This window comes from Myotis davidii, unplaced genomic scaffold, assembly GCF_000327345.1.
Source record: "Myotis davidii unplaced genomic scaffold, ASM32734v1 scaffold159, whole genome shotgun sequence".
In the NCBI taxonomy this organism is placed as follows: Eukaryota; Metazoa; Chordata; class Mammalia; order Chiroptera; family Vespertilionidae; genus Myotis; species Myotis davidii.
The window spans coordinates 1,800,374-1,810,883 of NW_006291231.1; the positions used below are offsets into that span (position 1 = coordinate 1,800,374).

At 45.1% G+C, this 10,510-nt stretch overlaps 1 protein-coding gene across 2 annotated transcripts in view; it reads right to left on the reverse strand.

The window, feature by feature from the left end:
• The window catches only part of MEGF10 (multiple EGF like domains 10), a 178,351-nt gene extending 176,371 nt beyond the window's left edge, over positions 1 to 1,980 (reverse strand). For both annotated transcript variants that reach the window (XM_006764371.2, XM_015564370.1), the window contains exon 1: positions 1,252 to 1,980. The gene's annotated coding sequence lies outside the window, so the exon portion shown is untranslated. The remainder of the gene's footprint in view (positions 1 to 1,251) is intronic.
• Positions 1,981 to 10,510: the final 8,530 nt, after the last annotated feature.

Here is a 10,510-nt window from a genome sequence, read left to right on the forward strand (position 1 = left end):
AGCTGTCCCCTCAGGAAGAAGGAATTTCTGGAGAATATGACCTGGTCCCAGTCTTTTCATCCATAAGGAATGAAGCACCTGTAGTTGAGAAGATCCTATAGAAAGTGAGACCCAGGATATAAAGGAGAAAGGCAAGGAGAACCAAGAAGGAATGTCAATCTCCTCTGCCTTGGGAACCTAAAAACTTTTGGACTAATCAAATCTTTAATTTTCCTCTAAAGAACATGGGTCCTTGCCCAACTGCAGTGGCTCAGTGGTTGAGCACTGACCTATGAACCAGGAGGTCATGGTTCGATTCCCAGTTAGGGCAGGGCGGGACGTGCAGGAAGCAGCCGATCAATGATTTTTTCTCATCATTGATGTTTCTATCTCTCCTTCTCCCTTCTTCTCTGAAATCAATACAAATATATTAAAAAAAGAATTTGGATCTTCATGTGAGGATATTTTTCTAAAGAAACATCATTATACTTCATTTACTCAGTGGGATCATTCTACTAGTAACTTACAGAAGGAAAAAAAAGAAGACAAAGTATTTTCCTAAACCAGGGGTAAAAGTCCTAGATGGAAGGAATTTAAAAGATCAACATGACATAGATCTTTCTATGGTAACTATGGCTTGAAGAATCATCCCCCCCCCACCCCCCCGCATCCCCTCACACTCCAACATTCTTTGAGGAACCAGGTATTCATACAAGGAAGAGACCTCTCTGGTCTAAGCCACCCAGCCTGCTCTCCTGACCCCGCACAGGACGCTGAGAATGGGGGAGGTGGGACTATCCCAAGTCTATCTGCACCATCTGAATATCAAGTACTGGAGAAAGAAAAGTTAAGAAACAAGTCAAGATCCCAGAGAAGGGAAGCTGATCTCAAAGGAAGGTCCTGCGAAACTACTTTTCATTCTGTCTTATTGCTCCCAAGCCTCTCTACACCCGTCATCACAGAACAGACAAGGCAATGAATACAAGGGCAGAAATTATGTGAAATAAAATGCATAATGGGGATGTCTCCCCATGAAAAATACTCCAAGAAGTTCCTACAAGCCCCAAGTAACAAGACCAAATGTAAACAATAACCATAAACCCTTGTAAACAACCTAGGCTGGGCCTATCTCCCCAGACCTCACGCAGAACCGGGGTATCCTGGCGACGGAAAATGTTGTCTACCCATTCCCACCCCCCACCCCCTTAAGAAACCATCGACCGTCCTGCCAAAGTCCAGCGACTGCCAGCATTGAGTGTGCCCAACTCTTACCCAGGTCCAGAGATCCTGAGATTCGCAATGCAACCCTCTTCCCCTGGTGTTCACGGAACGCCAGCCGAGAAATAAAACCTGCCCCACACAGAGCTCTTGGCCTCCAAACAGCGTCCCAGGAGAGAGCGACACGGGGGAGTCTTCGTTCAGATCCAAAGGTGGAAACGCGGGAAAGGAGGCCGGTCTCGGCGCAGTTTTGCGCACCGGGGGAAAGTACTCGCTGCAAACTTGAGTGAGGTTTTCCCGTCTGGCCCGAGATGCTGGAGGAGGAGGGGAGTAACCCGAGCCCGGGCCTGGATGTGAGCAGTTGCCGCTGCTGCAGCTGCCGCCGCAGGGGCAGGGACCGCTCGAGGGGGCGTCGCTTGGCGCCGCGCACGGTCCCCGCTGCAGCCAGCCGGGATCCGTCGGCCCAACTCCTGCACCCCGACCGCAGGTCGCCCCTGCCTTGGGAGGCTTCCACCGTCTGAGAGTGACCCCCGCCAGAAGTCCGGTCACGAAGTTGGCAAACCTTGGGGTCACTGCAGCCTGTGGCAGAATGCGCGTCTGAGTCCGGACCACATCCAGTGAGCGCCTCCGGGTCAAAACCCGGGAGGTGTTCTAGACCCTTTAGGAGGATTTGGGGGACTTGGGGACAGCACCCGAGCCACCAGCCGGAGTGGACGGCCCGTCCCCAGCAGTGGCAAGAAGGGATTGCAAATGTAGGACGAAGAGACGGGTGATCTAGAGGTGCCCGAGGGTGCCAGGCGGCCACAAAGTGGTAGGGAAGGTGGGGCCAGGAGTTGGGGGATGGGTGGGACCGAGGGAGCCTACTTTTCAAAGGCGGGGAGGAAAGAGAACTCTCCGGACCTGCAAGAAAAGATCTGCGAGGCCTCGCGCAGATTTCTTGGGGAATGGCTCCCTCTGGCGACTCCGTAAGGACGTCCCGGGAGACCCAATGTTAGAAAGTGAGAACCAAAGTCTTTTCTCAATCTACAGATTGGCCGGACGCGAATTCTGAAATCTACTTCTCTGTCCACCTTCTTCTTCCTTACTAAAGAATTTCTCCGGAAAACCCAAGCAAATACGAACTTCTAATTACTGGAAAGCTCGTTTATATGTTCAGCTGAATTCTATCCTCCCTCGCCTTCCAAACAAAAAGTTTGTGCTCCAAACCAACCCCAAATGATACTCTCCTACCACCGCTTCCCTTCTTTAGATGAATATGAACTCTTCTTTCTCTGTTTTTTTAAAAAATATATATTTTATTACCTTTTTTTTACAGAGAGGAAGGGAGAGGGATAGAGAATTAGAAACATGGATGAAAGAGAAACATCGATCAGCTGCCTCCTGCACTCCCCCCACTGGGGATGTGCCCGAAACCAAGGTACATGCCCTTGACCCAAATCGAACCTGGGACCCTTCAGTTCACAGGCCCATGCTCTATCCAATGAGCCAAACCAGCTAGGGCTCTTCTTTCTCTTGATAGAGACCACGAATGCACATGTGTCCCCAGTCACGAACTGCACCTGCATATAAGTCATACTAAAAATTATGCTTCTCCTTGGTCACCCTGGAAACAAATAGGCATCATTGCCTCCTCTTCTGGTTAACAGTGCCTACATTTTTCTTTGTGGGACCAACTCTGCCACCACTAGTAAAGTCCGGATGGGAAGGTCAGTCAGGATCCTCTGGCTTTTTCCTGTCCAGTTCTCTGCCAGGTATGCGAACTTTGGTCAGAGTGGCCCAAGAACAAATAAATCTAGAGCTGATTGATCCCTATGACAGTGTTCTTGAGATTAGCCATTGCCCTGGGTGGTGTGGCTCATGGTAGGAGCTCCTCTCTTACACTGAAAGGTCATGGGTTTGATTCCCCGTTAGGGTACATACCTAAGTTGCAGGTTAGACACTCTCCTCCTCTCCCCTCACCCCTCTATTTAAAAAGAGTTTGTTTCATATATTTTTGTCCAAGTTTTGCTTGTTTAGGGCAGGAGCATACGTCCAATCTAGTTACTCCTTGATTGCCACAAAAGAAAGTTGTTTTTCTTCGATATTTTTAGGAGCTACTTTTTGTAAAAATTCCCTCCCATGTTTAGTGTGTTTTAATTTATTTGTATCAAATTGGGTACACTTGGTTTCTGTTGCTTTCCTTCAAAGAACTCTGGGTGATATACGGAAATGAAACACATGAAACATTTCAGATAAAGCTTCAACAGCCTGGATTAGTGTGAGACTTTTCCTACCTTTATTCTAAATACTATAAACACTATTCATATAATGTGAGATTAAATGGGCTTCTTTGTTGTTGTTATTAACTATACCATTCTGTTAACATAGAATTTATAACCTACTAAAACTCCAATTATTTTTCACATTTGCTCTTAAGCCTGACTTTTAAAAATATTATTTATACTAGTCAGGACTTTCATAGTAATCTTACAGGACTAGTCACACAATCCCACGAAATTCCATTGTTCTATATATGATCCATTTTAGAACTTGTTGAGATCCCGATGGAGCTAATTCTTGTTCTAGCGTATTAATTAACTAGCTCACAGTAGAGATGTGTGAAATTTGACCAGCAAGCCACAGTGCTTTTAAGCAAATACTGATTAAACATGTGGAAGCAGCTAAAAATCAAAGGCAGCCCTAGCCGGTTTGACTCAATGGGTAGAGCATCAGCCTATAGACCAAAGGGTCCTGGGTTCAATTCTGGTCAAAGGCAGTTACCTTGGTTGCAGGATCCTCCCGGACCAGGCCCTGGTAGGGGCTCGTGCAGGGGGCAATCAATCGATGTGTTTCTCTTACATCGATGTTTCTTGCTGTCTTTCCCTCTCTCTTCCACTCTCTCTGAAAAATCAATGGAAAAATATTCTTGGGTGAGGATAAATAAATTAATAAATAAGTATCTAAGGCATATCCTAATAAAGACTTTATTTTCCATTCACATCCTATAATAAGGTCATTCAACCACTTGTAAATAAAACTCTATTACATTTCAGCCCACTCTCTTCATCTGAGCTACAGGATTTCATGGGATTTTCTTTGTTTGTTTCAATTACTTCATAAATCCAGATATATTCTCATGTCTTCAATTTACCTGTCTGGTAGTATTTCCAATAAAGGAAGTCAAGTCAGCCTGGCAATTCTCTCTCTTAGCAAACAAGATTGGCTTCTTATACCCATGGCTCCCTCTCTGTAGTGCTCTCAATCATCTCTTCAGTACAATATAGACTGGAGCTCACAGAATTGACCACCTGTGACTGATGGGCGGTCCTCCCAGTGAACTCTGTGACACAGTTAGTAGGTGCTATATCTGCTGCTGTTTTCCTATCCGCTTGCTGCCCCTCAGTCATGTGGCTCACGGCTCAGTACTCTGGAGGAGGCTAAAGAGAAATGGGTCTCTTGGCAGGATCCTGCACAGCTTGGGAAAACAGGTGCTCACTCCAGGCTTTTACATTTCCCAGAGAGGAATCACAGGTGGAGAAGGGCTGTCTTGGCACTGAGCTGTGCCACCTTAAGGGGGCAGTAATGCGCATAAAGTTAAACTGTTCCTCTTACCTTCTCCAGTGTGTCCTGTTGCAGTTTTTGCTCCATGGTGTATTGGAACTTCCCCACTGAGCTCTTGGACTTTTCAAAGGTTTTTTCAGCCATGTGTGACTAAGTCAGTGCTCTCCAGGGGCTCTTGGACCTCACTCACAGGAACTATATTGGTTCATGGGCCACTTTAGGGTCCAAAGCCATGACTGAGGTGTTTACACCTACTACCTGACTCACCAGTGGAAAAGACTCCCCCTGGACCCTTTGGCCATCTTGTTCCAGATCCCACAGCACTCACAAAGACACTTTTGTTAGTGGATTGATACCAAATTATTGTTGCCCTAGCTGGTTTGGCTCAGCGGATAGAGCATCGGCCTGCGGACTCAAGGGTCCCAGGTTCAATTCCGGTCAAGGGCATGTACCTGGGTTGCGGGCACATCCCCAATAGGGGACGTAAAAGAGGCAGCTGAATCGATGTTTCTCTCTCATTAATGGTTCTAACTCGCTATCCCGCTCCCTTCCTCTCTGTAAAAAAATCAATAAAATATATTTAAAAAAATTATTGTTGTTGGAAAGGGAGAATATGATGAGGATGCATTATTGGGCATCTTGCATACATCACTTTCTCTAAATTTTATTTTACTGTAAAAAAAATTTACCACAGTAAGAAGTACATTTTTCATCATGGCCAAATCCATATCTTCATATGCATATAATTGCAACAAGTTTCATGGAACAACACACTTATACATCATGTCCATATATTTTCTGTTCTAGTGCTTCTCAGACTTCAATGTGCATGTTAAACAGCTAGAGATTTTGTTAATATGCAATCCTGATTTAGTATCTGGGGTTGGGGGTGCCTATATTTTAACAAACTCATAAGCGGATGTTTCTGTCTCCCGAACTGCACCTTGAGTAGCTGAGTTCTATACTATTTCATTTTCTTTAAGTGCTAAATTACTGTGATGTCTCTTGAATATATCTGGACTGTTAATTTGTAAAAGCACTACTGGTATATTTCCTGGAGTAAAACTATGCTTGGAGAAGCTCTTGAAGCAACAACATGCCTATCTAGGATGTTCTTGTAAAAGACTACCTGTGGAGTGGTAACACCCTTGGAAATGGTTCAATGGCAAATAGGCTTCACTTTCCATGATAGAAGGGAAGAGATTGCTATCTTCCTGACATTGCTTTTTTAAAATTGTAACATCTGACACAATAAATAAATCTATTTCAATCTGGAATGAATAAATCTAAGCATTCTGCATATTAAGGACTCTCATGTCTGGTGTGGAAAAGAAAGGCGCAGATGACCAAAAGTAACCATGGCAATGATATGAGTGCCAGGAAAACACACACACACACTCACAAAGGAAACCATTGCCTCTGGCATGCGTGCTCTCCTTTTGTCTGAAACATCAATGCTTCCTATGTTCTTCAATATTTTGTTTTCAAGTAACAAAAGTCAACACTGACCAACATAACGAAATCCATCGCCAGAACTCTGTCTGCAAAACTGGGGGAGGCCATTGAGCGGCTCCAAAAGAGATGGGAAGCTGTGGGACCAAACTTGAGAATGAAAAGGAGCCCCTCTAGAGGACTGGGAAGGAGGAATCAAAGCAGAGCACTCAGGCCAGAAACAGCCGGGTCACGCTGTCCCCACTGAGATGAATGAATGTGAACCATTTCCTTCCTTAGTCCTCACATCATGCTCTCAAGATCAAAGTCACAGGAGAGAGCACCCATTTGGCTGAACTTAGGTTTGCATTCTCTCTTGCCAGTCCTGGGACAAGAGGACGTATTTGGTTCTTCAAACTTCCATATGGGATCAGGTGCCTGATATACCATCCCCCTAAGAGCAAAGAACAGAGGTCTGTGACACAGAGTATTTAGAATTCTTTCAAATTTTGCTCTAAACTGCTACAGAAAAAATGAGGCCATATTATGAAGAGACAGAGGATCAAAGGAGGGTTTTCTGAGGTGGGAAGAGTTACTGTTTTTGTATCTTGTTGATACTGACCCAGTAGACAGCCAGTGTGGGTGGAAAGTAGCTCATTGTCACTCTAACACTGTTTCTGAGAGTTTCTGGCTAGTTTAGCCACCATCCATCGCCAGAACTCTATCTGCAAAACTGAAATTCTATACCCATTAAATAATTATTCCCCATCCCCCTTTCTACAGCTCCTGGCAACCACCATTGTACTTTCTCTCTATGACTGTGACTACTCTAGGTATCTCACATAGGTGGAATTATAAATTATTTGTCTTTTTAAAAAATATATTTTTATTTATGTCAGAGAAGAAGGGAGAGAGAGAGAGATAGAAGCATCAATGATGAGAGAGAACCATTGACTGCCTCCTGCATGCCCCATAATGGGGATTGAACCCAAAACTTGGGAACCAGGAATCACACTGTGACCTCCTGGTTCATAGTCAATGCTCAACCTCTGAGCCACACGGGCCCAGCTACAATATTTGTCTTTTTGTGATGAGCTTATTTCACTTAGCATAATGTCTTCAAGGTTCATCCACATTGTAGAATTTACTTCCTTTTCAAGGCTGAGTAATATTGCATTGTATGTATGTACGTACCACATTGTGTTAACCATTCACCTGTGGATGGACACTGGCTTGCTTTCCACCTTTCCGATCTTGTGAATAATGCTACTATGAACATGGGCTAATAAGTACCTCTTAGAGACCCTGCTTTTAATTTTGGGAGGATAAATACCCAAATGTGGAATTGCTAGATCATATGGTAATTCTATTTCTAATTTTTCTAAGAACCATACTTTTTCCCATGTGACTGCACCAATTTCTTTACATTCCTACCAACAAGCACAAGTGTTCCAATTTCTTCATATCCTGCCAACATTTGTTATTTTCCTTTTTTTTTTATAGTGGCCATCCTAAAGGTGAGATGTGGTATCTCATTGTAGTTTTGATTTGCATTCCCCTAATGATTAGGGATGTTGAGTACTTTTTCAAATGTTGTCATTTGTGTATCTTCTTTGAAGAAATGTCAAGTCCTGGCCCATTTGTTTTTAATTGGGCTGTTTTGTTTTTAAGTTGTAGTTCTTTATGTATCCCGCTATCCTCTTGCTCACTCCACTCCAGACACATTGGTGTCATTTCTCTTCTTTAAACACACCAGACATGTTTCCTCCACGGGGCCCTTTCCTTCTGTGTGGAATGTGTGGCTTACTCCCTCATCTCTTTTGTATCTAACTCAAATGTGCCTACTCAAGTGAGCATTCCTATCAGCTATGGTAACCCACCCTGCTGCCCCCGCAAACCTAATCCCTTTAAAAATTCTCTACTTTTTCATATTTTTTTAACATTGCTTTTTACCTCCTAATATCCTATATACTTTACATATTCATTATGTGTATTGTTTGATATCTGTCTTCTCCCCATTAGAATATCAGCTTTTCAAGGTCATGCAGGGATCTTTGTCTATATTGTTTACTAATATATTTCTAGCACCAAGTGATATTCTTGTGAACAGTACTTTCTCAAGAAATAGTGGGTATATATATATATATATATATATATATATATACCCATATATATGTACACATATATATATATACATATATATATACTAACAAAAGGGTAATATGCTAGTTAGACTGGATGTCTTCCAGACATCCTTCCAGACAAAGCCACAGTGGCTGCAAGGGCCAAGGGCCTACAGCCTCGGTGGCTGTGAGGGCCAGTCTAGCACCACAGTCCCTTTTGCAGAGGCTGTGGGAGAAGGAGCCACAGAAGAAGGCACAAGGGAGAAGGCAGAAGGGAGAAGGCCAGCATCCTGCGAGAAGAGTGAAGGTGAGAAGGCCGGCACTGTGGGAGAAGGGAGAAGGCCAGCACCGCGCAAGAAGGCAGAAGGGAGAAGGCCGGCGCTTCCAGAGAAGGGAGAAGGTGGCAGTTAGGCAATTAGGGGGATCAGGCCAGCAGGGGAGTGCAGTTAGGCAATTAGGAGAATCAGGACAGAAGGAGAGAGCAGTTAGGGGCATCAGGCAGGCAGGCAAGTGAGCAGTTAGAAGTCATTGGTTCCGGATTGTGAGAGAGATCCGGATTGGAGAGTATGTAGGCCAGGCTGAGGAACTACCCTCCCCATGCACAATTTTTGGTTCCGGATTGTGAGATCCGGATTGGAGAGTATGTAGGTCAGGCTGAGGAACTACCCTCCCCATGCACAATTTTGTGCACCGAGCCTCTAGTACATACTAGGGGCCCAGTGCACGAATTTGTGTCCCTTGAAAGGAACTGTGGGCCATGAGGCTGAGGTAGGCACAAGGCAGGTCTCAGCCCATCCTCCACCCCCCCACCCAGGCCTTCCCGCAGTGGCCCCAGTCCCCGGTCTGCCTGCAGCCCCTCTCTTGCCACCACTCCCATGCGCTGACGGCACTGGCCCTGCTTGCACCTGCTGAAGGCGTGGAGCAATTGGGGCCAGCACCAGCAGTGGGCACAAGTGGGCCAGTGCCATCAGTGGGTGCAAGGGGCAGCTGCTGCCCTGATCACCCCTCAGGAGCAAAGGGAGGTGGAGAAGCCCTCAGGGGTAATCAGGGTCAGCAGCCATTGCTCTCACCAGCTGATGGCGCTGAGTGATTGGGACTGGCTCCAGGCACTGGCAGTGGGTGCAAGCAGCGGATCTGATACTGGAAGCAGGTACGAGTGGGGCTGTCGCCAGCAGCAGGTACAAGAAGTGGCTGCCAGCCCTGATCTCCCCTCAGGAGCAGGCTGAGGTGGAGAAGCCCTGAGAGGTGAGTGGGGCCAGCAGCTGCCACTCACACCCACTGACAGCACCAAGCGATCGGGGCTGGCACCAGACGCTGGCAGTAGGTGCAAGCAGCAGCTCTGGCGGCAGTAGCAGGTGTGAGCAGGCAGGACCGCAGTGCACAGGAGCAAAGAATTTTCAGTACCACCAGAGGCTCACCCCAATGGCAGCAACTGGCACCTCCCCTTGGTCTGGCGCCTCCGCTCACCTGCTCCACCATTCCGCCACGCCCAATGCCCATAATGTTCCGCACATGTCCCCTGGTGGTTAGCGCACATCATAGTGACTGGTTGTTCAGTTGTGCTGCTGTTTGGTCTATTTGCATATTAGCCTTTTATTATATAGGACTAGTAGCCTGGTGCACAAAATTCATGCACATTAAAAGGGAATTAATTAGCAGAAATATTTTAATATTGGTATTTGCCCTTTCTCTACAATAGAAGTGTGAGAGATGAAAGGAATTTAGTAACATGTATATGAAAATAATATATAAATTTATTAATAAATAAACAGTAACAAAAGGACATAACAACAACAGAAACATGATGTAAAAACGACAAAAACATGATATAAAAACAACAGGGATGCAATGACTGATAAAGTGATTAAACTTATTCTAATATCTCCCTGTATACCACATTAAGAGTGAAAACACTTTCAGAGTGCTTGACTAATTTCCCTTGTGCTAAAGAACTTTACCTTTAACGTCACATGCTCTTCAAACTCGAGAGAAAACAACATATAACTGACCATGTGCAAAAACGGGTTCATGTAGGAATATGCCTACTCTGTCTAGAGTTTGTCCTTGTGATTTATTAATAGTCATCACAAATGCTGGCATCACAGGAAATTGTTGTCGAATCAATTTACCCTACTAGACCGTTGTACCGATTTTTCAGTAATTTCCACACAAAGGTGGAATATTGGCGCTAGATGAAAGGAAGACCTATTTTCTACAAT